Below are 17,423 nucleotides of genomic sequence, written 5' to 3' on the forward strand. Positions count from 1 at the left end.
AATCAAATGGATTTCTCATCCACAGGTGTTTCCGAAATTCAGGTTTTCTTTCAAGTGACAGGTGCTCTGTCGGGAGCTTAGACTCGGCATGCTGTTGTTAATTGGGTGAAATCGGATCAGGGCATTACCATTTACAGACGCCCGAGGTCTTCCAGTTACTGCCCGACGAAGGAGGTAGTGTTACCGTTATTATAGCTAAAATAGACAATAAACAACACTATCGGTTTTAAAACATTTACTGCAATCAATACACAACGCATGTCATTGACCCACTTTTACAAATATGGATCGTCATTCGACCTTGACCTTTGTTGACAATACTCGCCGCCATTTTTAGCTCGACAACGTTAGTTATCTGTTGATGTTTTCACTGCTGCATGTTGTAATTCATGGTACAATTGTGAAGATTGGCTCTGGCAAGAAAGTTCATACTGATCCCGAAACGGGAAACAGGTACATTTGAGGGAAATGGGTCAGAAATGTCGCCCATAGTAAACCCAAGTTCAAACGATCCGCAGGACATGCCGACATGATTGAGACATGACTTTCAGCTACAGATTCAGATGAGTGAATATAGTTTACGCCGCTTTTAGCAATATTTCAGCAATGTCACGGCGAGGGACACCAGAAATGGGCTTCACACATTTGTACCCATGTCGGGAATCGAACCCGGGTCTTCGGCGTTACGAGCGAACGCTTTACCCACTAGGCTACCCGACCGCCCCTTTGGTACAAGAACGCCATGCAGTACTTCACTTGTGGCTCGCTACTGCGCACTGCGAGATCCAGAGATGTAGTGTTTCAAGGATTCCACAGACATGTGTTTTTGTGATGTTGCATACCTGCTTGGTGTCAACACCTGCATGGTAGAGGTATGTGATTGTGGATGAACGGACGGAGTGACAATTGTACACCTGGGACAAACCCCACCCGTGAAGGTTTCCGGGGTAGAATAGGTCTTCAGCAACCCATGCTTGCCGTAAAAGGCGAATACATGTATGCTTGTCGTAAGAGGCGACTTACGGGATCGGGTGGTCAGGCTCGCCGACTTGGTTGATGCATGTCATCCGTCCCAATTGCGTGGGTCGATGCTCATGATGTCAATCACTGGATTGTCTGGTCCAGACTCGATTATTTACAGACCGCCGTCATATAGCTGGAATATTGCTGTGCGGCGTTAAACAACAAACCAACCAACCAATGGGACAAACCCGCCTTTCTCGATATCTTCTGCACTTTGGTGCTCGGGGAATTTTTACCTAAAGGGGCATTATTGTAACAAATCCCGGATATTTCCAAGCAGTTTTTGTGGCCTTTTAAAATAATGCATCACAGTCTGGATGTATGTTTGACAGGTAGAAGAGATAGACGCTCCCTGGATTTGCTGCAGACTCGTTCTCATAGATCCTGACATCCGAGCAATCCTGATCGGAATTGCTACCTCCCTGCCAGTTTTTGGTCTTCTCGGCCGATGATAAGGTAAGGTAGTGCTTATTGTTATCATCACATTTTAGTTGAAGTGTTGTTTTAGTAAAACATCTCCATTCTTCGGGTCCCCGCCTCCCCAAATGGAAACATAGGTTGAACCAAACCATCTCAACAAGCCTTGTCGGGTCGGTGCTCTTTAGATGTCCATATCTCCATTATCAATACATGGGCTATGTTCGATGTTCGATTATGCCTGTTCGATCACGGATATTTCAAACTCAGCTGCCATACATGCATCCCTGAATTCCTTCTAGATTTTAGAATCAAATTAAATTCTCTCTGTGTGTTGTATATGTGCAGCAAAAATGGTCAGTGGATGTGCTTGATCTATTTAATTTAAAGATTAAAAATAAAGTTAATATTTTGAGTTCGAATAGAATTATTGTATTTTTCGTAAATATATTTGATCTAATATTTGTCACATTGTAATCGACAAATGTGTTTTTGTCTTTTATGTTATCATTACAAAATCAAATCATATATCAGGTTCAATAGTGCCAATGCCAATCATCAGCATTGGCCCGACAGCGGACCGCTGCAGTTTGCCGATGCCGATATTGCCGGCGGTTGCCGATGCATAGTCAACGTCGGCCCGATGTAGTTGTGTCTTTGTCACCAATACAAATCATCGAGATGAAATTAAGCGAAATAAATTAGGCGTGTGAAAAACCGTACTTTGTGTAGCATTTTCTCCTATTTTGAGGACCCGTGAAGATCCGGAGTAGAACAGGTCTTCATTAACCCATGCTTGCCGTAAAAGGTGACTATGCCGCCGTCATATAGCTGGAATAGTGCGGAGTGCTGCTTTAAACAACACAAAAACAAATCCTATGTTGAGAAATCCTTTCGTCTAATTGTATACATTAGCTGACGTGTTTGAGAACATCCATTGGAAGAGTATCGTATGACAAATTTTGGAATTAAAAATATATACATTACAATGATCAGGTAAATTTAACAGAAATCGTAAAAGTTTCCGTCCTGTGTGACGCCTGACGCACGCCGACGACGGTAAGTTATCTGCATTTCTGACTAATTCTCTTGGTCACATTGGAAAACATAAAAGAAATAACAGCACGAAGAATTTCCGATTGTTTCTTATTACTTACGTATACATGATACATTCCATCTTCCCGAGGCAAGGGAGTTAACTGACTATAAAAGTCCAGCTTCAACTCAGTTAACTCCCTTGCCTCGGGAAGCTGGGCACATGCACAATTCCTCCTCTGAAAATCCTATGTACTGTTATCAGAAAGCACGCCATTTTGTAAAAGTCGGTCACCGGTAGTGATGTCATACTGAAGTAAACATTGTTGTACATTTTTGGCAATTTCTGTGAGGTGACCATGTTTAACTCGACATCCAACGGGTTTAGATATTATCTTCATCGCCTTGCTAATCCATAGATATGGTGCAACCTTTTTGTATACTGTCACATTATTTATGAGTAGAAAGCAGTACGTCGGATGACGTCACTCATAACTTATGTTATGCATTATGCACCACTGCGATTATGAGATGATAATATTTTTTTTAATTTGAAGTTTACACGATATACGGCTTTTCCATTGGACGAAAGGTCGGTCACATGGCCGCGAAATTGACGTTCATAAGTGCATGAACGACACAATTTGACGTTCATACGTTTTTCACGAGACCGTGTTCTTGAAATGACGTAAACACTGACGGACTACTTCCACATTCCTGGAGAAACCCCTGGGAATTCCCTGGCACGAAAACATACATAAGCGTTCTTTCTGATCATTTAGAACCTTTATTCTTGGTCTCAGCATTTCAGTATATACTGAGAAACGTTAGAGAGCTTGACTGCATGATTGTTCACGAATTTCCTCGCTACGGCCCATCCTAATGAACAAACGAAAAAATGCACATCCAAACTATCGTCAGTATCGACTCGATCTGTGTCTAGGCTGACAGTGATTGTCTCCAGCAATCTACGAATTTACCTTGGTGTCTGTTTGACGCATCTTTAATCCCCTTTCAATAATCGGTCAGTTGATCAATAATGACTAACACATGTAACCGCTACAGGTTCATAATCAACTTCGGAAATCCTCCCGTCACGTTTATCGTGTCGGCCATTTTGACGTCTTGTACTAGATGTAAATGTATTACGACACGCTGTCATTGTGACTGACTTACTGAGGTAGTTCATTACAGACCTTTCTCATCTAATGGGGATATTATATGAACACATGTGTTGTCACCTCTCTCTTTGGGGAACTATTTTATTCCGCGATATGGCTGGTTGTTGTATGGCTGTCAGTGTAAACATGAAGTCACACGTACTAAATAAGATTGTGTTTAGATCTTGGCATCCATCCTTTGAGGGAAGAAATTGTGATAAAAAATTATAAGAATTGACTTTCACTTTGTGTGAGTTCATTGGAGTATGAACCTTCATAGTGTGAGGGCCAAACATTGTATACAGTTTGGCCCTCACTCTATGAAGGTTCATACTCCAATGAACTCGCACAAAGTGAAAGTCAATTCTTAAACAGACCGCCGTCATATAGCTGGAATATTGCTGAGTGCGGCGTTAAACAACAAACAATCAACAACCATAATGTAATACTATGTTTACGACACGAAAGTCGTAAACATAGTATGACATGAACACAAATATAATGTTCTATCTATTACTGGAATTTTAGTGTTTACCTATAAGGACACCAAGTTGCAACAGCAGCGGAACCACAATTTGTCGAATGACGTCGTTTCTAGACCTCACGTCACAATGTGGCGTGTGTTGAACCTATAGTGTCCTTATGGCTGATGTTGGGTCGGTTGTTGATCTTATGGCTGATGTTGGGTCGGGTGTTGATGCTATAGTGTCCTTATGGCTGATGTTGGGTCGGGTGTTGAACCTATAGTGTCCTTATGGCTGATGTTGGGTCGGGTGTTGATCTTATGGCTGATGTTGGGTCGTGTGTTGATGATATAGTATCCTTATGGCTGATGTTGGGTCGGGTGTTGATCTTATGGCTGATGTTGGGTCGTGTGTTGATGATATAGTGTCCTTATGGCTGATGTTGGGTCGGGTGTTGAACCTATAGTGTCCTTATGGCTGATGTTGGGTCGGGTGTTGATCTTATGGCTGATGTTGGGTCGGGTGTTGATCCTATAGTGTCCTTATGGCTGATGTTGGGCCGGATGTTGATCCTATAGTGTCCTTGTGGCTGATGTTGGGTCGTGTGTTGATGCTATAGTGTCCTTATGGCTGATGTTGGGTCGGGTGTTGAACCTATAGTGTCCTTATGGCTGATGTTGGATCGTGTGTTGATCCTATAGTGTCCTTATGGCTGATGTTGGGTGGGGTGTTGATCTTATGGCTGATGTTGGGTCGGGTGTTGATCCTATACTGTCCTTATCGCTGATGTTGGGTCGTGTGTTGATGCTATAGTGTCCTTATGGCTGATGTTGGGTCGGGTGTTGATCCTATAGTGTCCTTATGGCTGATGTTGGGTCGGGTGTTGATCCTATACTGTCCTTATCGCTGATGTTGGGTCGTGTGTTGATGCTATAGTGTCCTTATGGCTGATGTTGGGTCGGGTGTTGATCCTATAGTGTCCTTATGGCTGATGTTGGGCCGGGTGTTGATCCTGTAGTGTCCTTAAGGCTGATGTTGTGTCGGGTGTTGATCCTATAGTGTCCTTATGGCTGATGTTGGCTCCGGTGTTGATCCTATAGTCTCCTTAAGGCTGATGTTGGGCCGGGTGTTGATCCTATAGTGTCCTTATGGCTGATGTTGGGCCGGGTGTTGATCCTATAGTGTCCTTATGGCTGATGTTGGGCCGGGTGTTGATCCTATAGTGTCCTTATGGCTGATGTTGGGCCGGGCGTTGATTCTATAGTGTCCTTATGGCTGATGTTTGGCCGGGTGTTGAACCTTTAGTGTCCTTAAGGCTGATGTTGGGTCGTGTGTTGATCTTATAGTGTCCTTTTGGCTGATGTTGGGTCGTGTGTTGATCTTATGGCTGATGTTGGGTCGTGTGTTGATGCTATAGTGTCCTTATGGCTGATGTTGGGTCGGGTGTTGATCCTATAGTGTCCTTGTGGCTGATGTTGGGTCGTGTGTTGATCCTATAGTGTCCTTTTGGCTGATGTTGGGTCGTGTGTTGATCTTATGGCTGATGTTGGGTCGGGTGTTGATCCTATAGTGTCCTTATGGCTGATGTTGGGTCGGGTGTTGATCTTATGGCTGATGTTGGGTCGGGTGTTGATCTTATGGCTGATGTTGGGTCGGGTGTTGATCCTATACTGTCCTTATCGCTGATGTTGGGTCGTGTGTTGATCCTATAGTGTCCTTATGGCTAATGTTGGGTCGGGTGTTGATCCTATAGTGTCCTTATGACTGATGTTGGGTCGTGTGTTGATGCTATAGTGTCCTTATGGCTGATGTTGGGTCGTGTGTTGAACCTATTGTGTCCTTAAGGCTGATGTTGGGTCGTGTGTTGATCCTATAGTGTCCTTATGGCTGATGTTGGGTCGTGTGTTGATCCTATAGTGTCCTTATGGCTGATGTTGGGTCGGGTGTTGATCCTATAGTGTCCTTATGGCTAATGTTGGGTCGGGTGTTGATCCTATAGTGTCCTTATGGCTGATGTTGGGTCGTGTGTTGAACCTATTGTGTCCTTATGGCTGATGTTGGGTCGTGTGTTGATCCTATAGTGTCCTTGTGGCTGATGTTGGGGTGTGTGTGTGTTGATCCTATAGTGTCCTTGTGGCTGATGTTGGTTCGGGTGTTGATCCTATAGTATCCTTATGGCTGATGTCGGGTCGTGTGTTGATCCTATAGTGTCCTTATGGCTGATGTTGGGTCGTGTGTTGATCGTAAAGTGTCCTAATGGCTGATGTTGGCACACACACCAATGCTCGAGAACGAGTCCGATAGTGCGCTGTTGGAGTAGTAAAGTGTTTCTTGATATTAAAAAGAGAATAAACTTCAAGATAATATTTCTACCGTCATTAATTTTGACATCTGTATTTTCTTTAGAATATCGAAATTATGTTTTACGAGGTGTTATTATTGCTTCCAGATTTTGACTTTGTTACCTAGGCAACAATGGGATGTGCCAGCAGCCGAGGAGTGAGGACATTCTATCACCAATCCTTTGAAGAGCAACCCACAGAGTCTTCCGTCTGTGAGAGGGGAGAGCCTGAGGGCTCTGCTAACGCCGACAGTAAGGGACATAACTGCCATTCAGTCACTAACTCGAAATTATCTCCCTTGAGCAATTATCTCCCTTTTTACGATAAGCTCAAGCTCCTTCCCAGCGCGTGACACCGTCGTTACGCTCTCGGTAACATTGCAGCCACCAGTGTGGGCTCGGCCATTACAAGATTCTTTGATAATTTGGCCTCTTACCCCAAATGTAGTAACGTTTATAGTTTTGGTGTTTTGTTCTTCTTCTTGTTTTTTTGCTTTTGTTTTGGGGGTTAGTTTGGTTTTTGGTGTGTGTTTTGTTTGGTTTTTTTTTGTTTCGTTTGGGTTTTTTTGTTTTGTTTTGTTTTTTTATGTGTGTGTGGGGGGGGGGGGGGGGGGGGGGGGGGGGCTAAAAGTAAGGTTTGTCCTACAGCATCGCGAAGCTGTGGACACTATGATCATGCTTCACACATTGTACCCATGACAAGAATGGATCTCGGGTCCTTGGCCTTACATGGCGAAGGTCAAGCCGAATGGTCAAGCCGAGTGGTTGAGACAAACATTGCCCAAGCGGCGTTAATCTGGCTGGAGACATACCATATCACGTAGGCCAGAGACCATATACCGATATATGGTCTCTGCATAGGCGGATTTCAGAGGCGGGGTCAAGGGGGTCAAGACCCCCCTTTTGATAAAAATGTAGTATGATGTAGACCCCCACCCTTTTGTCCCCACTCTTTTCAGAATGCTGGATCCGACCTTGTATTGCCACCTTTATACTGACAATACCGTACATCTTGGTTTGGAAAAATAATTAATGTAAGCCCTATCCATCCCAACACCCCTGTATTCCATAAAATGGGCGTTATTTTTCTTTTAGTGCATCAGTTTACCGACTTTTCTTCAAGATAGGGGCGGTAGGGTAAAGCGTTCGCTCGTCACGCCGAAGACCCGGGTTCGATTCCCGACTTGGGTACGCCGAAGACCCAGGTTCGATTCCCGACATGGGTACAATGTGTGAAGCCAATATCTGGTGTCCCCCGCCGTGATATTGCTGGAATATTGCTAAAATCGGCGTAAAACCATACTCACTCACTCTTCAAGATAGGCGTTCATTCTGGGATCCTTTTTTTTAACAGAATCCAGCAAAGAGAATCAATCGAATGCCACCAAGAAGCCGATACCGTACGTTCCCGTGGACGACGTGAACTTCTCCTGCCCCAACACAGATTTCAGCATCTCCTACGTGTTTGCGCCAGAAGACAAGGCAGCAGTGTCCACCCAACAACGCGACTTGGTAATGCAGGCGGAAGACATTCTGTAAATTTGGGTAAGCTGCTCCCGTGAATTTTTTAGGTCAACACTTGACTTGCCTTTGCATGTGTTTGTGATGGGTGCCACCGATGGTATAGGATACGCTGACCTGTTGGCGAAACCTTGTATCATTAGTATTTATAGAGATTCATAAACACTTGTTTATGGTGAAGTCGGAATCTCACAGTAAACTCTGCTTTAAGAAGAGTGAGTGAGTGAGTATGGTTTTACGCCGCTTTTAGCAATATTCCAGCAATATCACGGCGGGGGACACCAGATATTGGCTTCACACATTGTACCCATGTCGGGAATCGAACCTGGGTCTTTGGCGTGACGAGCGAACGCTTTAACCACTAGGCTGCCCGACCCTCCCTGCTTTTTCTTTTGATGATGGGCGTTTGTGTTTCTTATCTTATTTACACTGCTATGTATGTTCCCAAAACGAAAAAAAGATATAATTTTTATTGCCCGATGTATATATTTGCTCTGAACAATGTCTCTTTTTTCATCACTGGTTTAAATCTGTGATGTTGTGTTTGTTTCGTGTCGCGAGGTACTGTTTTATTTATTGTATTTTATTATGAGTGAGTGAGAAAAAAATCAAACCGCTTTTAGCAATATTCCAGAACTAACACAGTGGGAGACACCAGAAATGGATTTCTTAAATTTCACCCATGTTAGGACTGTTAAAAGCGGCGTTAAACCCAACTCACACAGGAATCGAACCTGGGCATTCGGCTTGGCGAGCAACCGCTTTAACCACTCGGCTACTCCAACTCCCCCATTTAGTATGATAAAATCGACTCCACTGCGGGCCCACTTGCACAAAGCGACCTTAGCGCTAAGATGATCTTAACTTCCATACTTTTACATAGGCTCACAATAGTCTGGGTTATGAATGCCTAAATGGTCCTGTTTGAAGAACTTACGAGAGACAACAAGTAATTAAACGATTAAAATTGTTTGAACATGTATAAGAAAAGTCCATGGACTCCCGATTCGTGGTATTGTCTCAGCTAAGCCTTTAGTCCCTAGTCAGTTGCGTCCCTTAGGCGTGACAAGATCCGCTGGTTGTCAGTTCAAATCCAAGGTTCGCAACAACTGTTAAATATCAGCACCATTTTCCTGCCAGCATGTTTCATTGATGTGACAAACGTCAAAGATTTACATTACCCCGCGTTTTCAACTTGGCTGAGTTGATATGAACGAAAAATTGGTTAAAGTGTCACAAAAACAGACTCAGTCACTGATAGAGTCTTGTACTCTAGAACTATTCTTTTGTTTCGGGGTTGTTGTTTTTTCAGATAAGGTAGCCGGCTGTCATCGATGCCTCGGTTCATAAAACACGTGACACCTACTGTTCCTGCTAAAACTCGTGACTCCTACTGTTCCTGCTAAAACACGTGACATCTACTGTTCCTGCTAAAACACGTGACTCCTACTGTTCCTGCTAAAACACGTGACTCCTACTGTTCCTGATAAAACACGTGACTCCTACTGTTCCTGCTAAAAAGCGTGACCCCTACTGGTCCTGCTAAAAAGCGTGACACCTACTGTTCCTGCTAAAACACGTGACAATACTCGCCCTGCTCACCCCATGACACCTACTGTTCCTGCTAAAACACGTGACACCTACTGTTCCTGCTAAAACACGTGACTCCTGCTGTTCCTGCTAAAAAGCGTGACACCTACTGTTCCTGCTCAATCACGTGACACCTACTGTTTCTGCTAAAACACGTGACTCCTACTGTTCCTGCTAAAAAGCGTGACACCTACTGTCCCGGCTAAAAAGCGTGACACCACTGTTCCTGCTAAAACACGTGACACCTACTCGTCCTGCTCACCACGTGACACCTACTCTTCCTGCTAAAAAGCGTGACACCTACTCGTCCTGCTCACCACGTGACACCTACTGTTCCTGCTCACCACGTGACACCTACTCTTCCTGCTGACCACGTGACACCTACTCTTCCTGCTAAAACACGTGACACATAAACTGACCCTGTGTACAAACTTTACCTTAATCAAAACAATTCTTATACGTCATTGAATCTGCTTCTCACATCGCTGAACAAGAGCAATTCGCAGAACTCGATGTTGTTTGTCGGAGCCATTTACTTACAAAAATAACCCAGAGTAGCGAGGATGGAATTATTTCGATTTGTCACATAACATCCTCGTCGACCAACGTGACACAACGAACGTGATCTTGTTTGCAGGCATGACTTGATATATACGCGGACTATTGCTTAAAAGCATTACATTATATGAGCAGTTTGTTTTTTACTTTTTACTTCGTCTTGTGAAGGAAAATTGCACTATCTACTTTAACAGTGATTGATAACAATTACTTTATCGGTATCCTACAAAGTCTATGTTCCTACGGGTGTCCCAGTCGTTTAGGCCCCGTTTAGGCCCTGTGCAGAGTTGCGTCCCTTGGGCGCTCCAGAATCCTATGATTTTGAGCTCGAATCTTGGTTCGCCCCGATTATGTTTGTACCATACCCGTGCTCGTGGGTTTCACCAACATCCTAAACGTCTGATATCTGCATCACTTCGGGCTGTCCTTCCACATTAAGCTGACACGCCGTGATATAACTGGAATACTGTTCAAAGCGGCGTTGAACCCAACTCACTCACACGTCCCGTGAAGATCCAGGTCAGAATAGTTCTCCAGCAGCCCATGCTTGCCATAAACGGCGACTATGCATGTCGAAAGAGGCGCTAACGGGATCGGGTGGTCAGACTCGCTGACTTGTCTGATGCATGTCACCGTATCCCAGTTGCGTGGATCGATGCTCATGATGTCAATCACTGGATTGTCTGGTCTGGTCTAGATTATTTACAGACCGCCGCCATATGGCTGGAATATTGCTGAGTGCGGCGTAAAACAACAAACCAACAACACCCACTCACTATCTATTGTATGGCGATTTCGGGGAGACGTATTATAATATATATCGTGTGGTGTTCATGTACTTGAAAAAGAGACTCGTCAAAGCATTGTGATATTTCTTGTTTTTTCGGTATCATTGTGATTTTGTTACTGTTGGAATATCAAAATATAGACATCAATGAGATATGTAAATGTTTGGCACAGATCATACGTACATCAGCACAAAATATGTGCAAATATGTACCGTATGCAGTGCAACTAATACTTAACAATTTGATAGCTTAAGAAGTGACAATGAATACATTATCTGTTGAAGAAACATAACTAAAAACATCGGTGGCACGGGTGGCCCAGTCGTCTAAGGCGCCGCGATTCGCTGTGCAGAGTTGCGTCCCTTGGGCACGTCAGAAAACTATGGTTGTGGGTTCGAATCCCGGTTCGCCCCGATTATGTTTCTAGGTTTGTCAGCACCATACCCGTGCTCGTGGGTTTCACCAAAGTGGTAAACGTCTGAGGCCTGCATCAATTCGGGCTTTCCTCCCACATTAAGCTGACACGCCGTGATATAACTGGAATACTGTTAAAAGCGGCGATAAACCCAACTCACTCACTCACTATTACATTAGGTTTCCATTCAAAATGTATGTTGGTATATTATAGCTATCTATATATGATTGCTTCCTTTTATTGGAATAACATTATGTTAGAGTAAGAGGGAGTTCTTTCTAAAAACAACTAATACATGTATATCTTTGTATGAATGATTTGTGGTAAACTAGCCATCATATACACTGTAATTGTGTTATTGAACAATTAATTGTTAAAAGCGGCGTTAAACCCACCTCACTCACTGAAAACATCCGGAGAAAGACACATATAGGAGTTCAAGTGTGTCATTACAATATAAGAACTGATTATTGGAATCGTTTGATAATGAATTTTTAACAAACTGAAAAATCGAAACTTTGCTGGACATATTAGTGAACGTTCTTTATCATCATTATTTTGTTTTGTTAGGTTATTAAAATACAGTAAACTACGGTTATAACGAACTCAAAGGGACTACTAATTTTAGTTCGTTATAGCCGTAGTTCGTTATAAGCATATATGCAGCATAACTACAGCAAATAGTCGGGACAAAAATGTAAGTTCGTTATATCCGTCAGTTCGTTATAATCGTGTTCGTTATCAACGTAGTTTTCTGTAGATCCTTTAGTCCGATACCAGTCCCCGACGAATACTGCGGGTCCGCGGAAAGATATACAGAAAATGTGACTTTCCGCAGAATTGAACAAAAATCGCGTAATAAACCTTTTAATATCAATCAAATCATTATTTTTCAATATTTTCAAGCTTTCGGGTTTTGTCCACACATTTAACATGCGATTCAAACATACAATGAATCCTACGAAATTTCAAATAATTCTCACTTTTAAACGTTCTTGTGGTATAATGACGACGTAAGGTTGACGTGTTAAACAAAACTTGAAATGTATAATTGCAAGAGATTAACATTTGGAAATAAATAAATGAGTTTGTATTAATTTTTAGGAGGAAAGTTTACCGCAGAATTCGTCTTGGACTGTGATACGATACCGGGGCTCTGAGGACCCCTGTCGTTTCTGAGCGCCATGGCATTTTCACCTAAAAGGGAGTACCATCGAAGGCGTAAATGTTTCCATTGTACGCAGCGACATTCCCAAATCGAGGTGGTAGAGAAATGATGCCGTTGCGTTTAAGAAAGCTGACATCTGATTGGCTGAGAAACCAAAACTTCCTTCAATTTCATTGGGTGGTCAAAATTCTCTCAGAATTCACTTGAGATTTCGTCAGATCTTCACGGTAACAGGTATCGTATATGAGTACCAATCAATCTTCATACATGGTTCTGATGAGGCCAAAAGCCTATAGAACATACTCTGGGGGTCTTACAAATTCATACCATGAATTCTTAGCTTCATACCATGATAAATAAACTTCTCACAGTTTCCCTACAATCACATGTCATTAATTTACAAAATTTGTTACCATTTGGGTTTGTGGTAGAAATAGTTATCTAGATATTTTCCTCTTAAATAATTATACATTGGACATACACATAAAAAAGTGATTTTCATATCTTCTATACAATAAGTTTTACAAATCCTACAAAGACTATGTTCCTACTGGGGGGCACGGGTAGCCCAGTCGTCTAAGGCGCCGCGATTCGCTGTGCAGGGTTGCGTCCCTTCGGCACGCCAGAAACCTATGATTGTGAGTTCGAATCCCGATTCGCCACGATCATGTTTCTAGGTTTGCCAGCACCATACCCGTGCTCGTGGGTTTCACCGAAGTGGTAAACGTCTGAGACCTGCATCACTTTGGGCTTTCCTCCCACATTAAGCTGACACGCCGTGATATAACTGGAATACTGTTCAAAGCGGCGTTAAACCCAACTCAATCACTGTGTTCCTACATAAGTGCCCGTCTCAATGAAAAGATCATGTGAGCTTCAACTAAATCAAGAAAGATCTGAGTGGAAAGTTACACTTAATAGATAAGGTTCTGGTATTGTAGCAGTCTTAAATGTAGTAATTTGCTTTTCTAGAAAAATATTCTTAGCTTCCATGAAATGTAATTTGCATTCTTTGGACCCAGTTATCCTGCTTGTAAAACACACACTTAAGTATTTTTTTTTTTATAAAATAGAACAACTTCTACGAATTTCCCTCTATAATGCCTTTTTTCTTTTCCGGATACGGTACTACCATTTTTAAAAACTCCAACTTTGGTTTTCACCATATTTACAGTAAGTCTCGACCCGTCACCGGCATTTGCTTTTGCAAACCAGGTATTGTGCTCGAGAACATGACAGCGAAAGGAAGCAGAAATAATTTAATAGATTCGTGTAGTTAGTTCCAATGAGTGCAATTATTTTTCGATTTGATACGCTAATTCATTTATGAAAAAGGAAATTAGAAAGGGGCTTAATATACACCCTTGTAGCACACCCACGCAACTTAAAAAAACTTGTAAAAATTATCCGATATAAAGCCATTGTTACGAACACATCTTCATATTTGTTATATAAAAAAGACAATAACTTTCCAATTAGGGGTCACGGCAGACCGACCTTTCCCGGACTTTAAACGACCAATGGAATGACTGACATGAAGTCGACATTAGCCAATCAGAAGGCAGCTTTCTCGAGCTTTAAGTCTTAATGTGATTATATCATTCTGTTTGAAAATACAGTTCGTGGTTTTATTTGATTTGTTGTTGTTTTTTGTCAGTTTGTTTATTTGCTGAATATATTATTCTTTCTATTATACTGTTCGTGGTTTGCAAAACAACCAGATGTATTGGAACCCTTCGCTTGTGAATGATGGTTCTCTGTTAATTTACACAAGACAAAATTTTCTGTATTTAGAAACGTAGGCATTGTATCTAAACATGAAACTGGATATTATATGGATCGAGATTAAAATCTGTAACTTGTGATTTTCGGTGGTCCATTCATGTGCTTTTCATAGCTTTTTTGCATATCGGGTCCAATGAAGTGTGTTCGGGTTGGCTGTTCTCTCGTCTTGACGTTTTATATTAACAAGGTTTTTATAATCTTTTATATTGGTCGACGACATACATGTATAAGGCAATTGCAGCATCTAAGCAATAATTACTATATATAAATTATTAAAGAAATATGTACGTTATATTTTCAACAGCCGGTACAATTGGTTACTGTAAAGTTGCACCTATTTTTTATATGGTTCTGAAATCTTGCGACTGTAGTATAATGATGTCTGTGAAAATTTTGATATTTAAAAATGTTTTTGAGTATAGTTACAAATGCTTTAAATAAGGTTGTTCTGTATGAAATTGGTCGATATTCATTGTTTGAGTATTGAAATATTGGTAAAATTAAATGGGGCATGGGTATCTCATTACCAGTATTACTATACTTGTCATGAGAGGCGACTAACGGGATCGGGTGGTCAGGCTCGCTGACTTGGTTGATGCATGTCATCGTATAATGGCGTGGATCGATGCAGATGATGTCAATCACTGGATTGTCCGGTCCAGACTCGATTACTTACAGACTGCCGTCATATAGCTGGAATAGTGGTGAGTGCGGCGTTAAACAGCAAACAAACCAATGTTATAAAAAATAATGAGAAAGCAACTTGGTCAAAATGACAAATATAACTTGGCTTCATAATATAAAATTATATTTTAATGGTTCTGCTTATGGGTACGGAAGCCTTTAAGGGCCATTTGTTTTTTGTGTTTTTTTCGATACTATCTGGAAATTTCAAGATTCTAAGTTGATTTCAAGATACTAAGTTGAAATTTCACGATAGTATCTTGAAATGTCAACTTAGTATCTTGAAATTTCAAGATAGTATCGAAAAAAACAAATGGCCCTAAAAGGCTCCCGTATATGGGTGAAAAGCTCAATGAAAAGATATTTTCATATTTATTTGTGTTATTAATTAATGACTTTTATTAACAACATTGGCACGATTCAGTTTCTACATCTTAGGTATTACTCTTGTTTAAAATCTTCTTTGGGGCTGAATTATACATAATACATTTAGCACATAAATCACTGATTGGTTGTTTTATGTAAATGTAAGATATCACTTCATCATTTTTGTGTTAATTTTATCCGTAAATGTGTCATCATGTGGTTGTTGTGGCTTCCACTGTAAATCTGGTGTAAATTCCATGTTTTTTCGTGTGAAAGGTACTCAATGGTAAATATCTTAAATTATGATAATATTGAAGATGTTCGCTCTGTAGACAGTTCTAAATGACATGTACTGTACAAGGGTTAATCTTGACCTGTGACTGAGTTGTACTTAAGGCCATTATGCCTCTTATACTGAATAAACATTTATGTATGTTTGTCTGTCAGTCCAATGTAGGGGAAGCATGCATACAGATGGGATCATGCATTCAAGAACTGGATCATGCCCTTGAAATATTCAAGTGAGTCAGTGTTTGTTTGTTTGTTTGTTTGTTGTTTAACGCTGCACTCAGCAATATTCTAGCTATATGACGGCGGTCTGTAAATAATCGAGTCTAGACCAGACAGTCCAGTGATTGACATCATGAACATCGATCCTCGCAATTGGGATGGATGACATGCATCAACCAAGTCAGCGAGCCTGACCACCCGATCCCGCAATCGCCTCTTACGACAAGCATAGTCTTCTTTGACGGCAGGGGCGGTCGGGTAGCCTAGTGGTTAAAGCGTTCGCTCGTCACGCCGAAGAACCGGTTTCGAATCCCGACATGGATAAAATGTGTGAAGCCCATTTCTGGTGTCCCCCGCCGTGATATTACTGGAATATTGCTAAAGCGGCGTAATACCAAACTCACTCACTCACTCTTTGACGGCAAGCATGGGTTGTGAGTCAGTGAGTGAGTATGGTTTTACGCCGCATTTGGCAATATTCCAGTAATATCACGACGGGGTCACCATGAAATGGGCTTCACATATAGAACCCATATGGGGAATCGAACCCGGGACTTCGGCGTGACGAGCGAACGCTTTAACTACTAGGCTACTTCACCGCCCCCTCATATATTCGACCGCCTCCACTGGTCAAGTGGTAGATCGTCCGCCCGGAGAGCGGTAGGCCCGGGGTTCGATCCCCAGCCGCGTCATACCAAAAGATGTTAAAAGATGGTACTTGTTGTTACCCTGTCTGGCGCTCTGTATTAAGGGACTAAAACAAGGACTGGTCGGCTCGGAATTTGTATACTGTGTCTGATTTGGGTATTCATGTTAAACTGACGCATGGTATCTCAGTGAGCTAGCACAATAAATCGGCATCAGTCCGGACTAGTACAAGCAGCCACACACACACGCACATGCACGTCGCTATAGAAGTGCAGTAATCTTGGACGCGACGTTAAACCCCATTTCACCTCCTTTGACAATCTTCACATTAATAGAAATAAGTGTTATTGGTATTGTTGTCATGATACGACAATCAGAGTTCATTGTACTGAGGGGCGGCTAGCTAGCCCCGTGGTTAATGCGCACGCCGAAGGCCCGGTTCGATTCCCCGCATGGTTATTATGTGTGAAGTTTGTTTGTTGTTTAACGTCGCACTCAGCAATGTTCCAGCTATACGATGGCGGTTTGTAACTAATCGAGTCTGGACCAGACAATCCAGTGACTGACATCATGAGCATCATTCTACGCATTTGGAATACGATGACATGCATTTACCAAGTCACTGTGCCGCCATTGAAATATTTTTTTTAATTTTGATTGAATGTTTGAAACCTTCAAAAATATTTTGGTTAAAAGAAAATGATCAAATATCTACGCATCTATGTATCAATAAGCTCATGAAACCCACTAAATGCCCAGTTTATCGATGGTGAATGGAGTGTGTATATTTTTCTTCACAGTATTTGTTCAAGGCCTCGTTCATCACATTGAGTATCACAGCGTATTCAAAAACAATCATACAGTAATACATACCCACTGACATCTGTAAAAAACAGTCTGTCTGAAAATGTGCCACTTCTCATATTCATACGTATACTTAGAAATTCCAT

Source organism: Haliotis cracherodii, unplaced genomic scaffold, assembly GCF_022045235.1.
Source record: "Haliotis cracherodii isolate W230 unplaced genomic scaffold, xgHalCrac1.p SCAF_7, whole genome shotgun sequence".
NCBI classification, from domain to species: Eukaryota; Metazoa; Mollusca; class Gastropoda; order Lepetellida; family Haliotidae; genus Haliotis; species Haliotis cracherodii.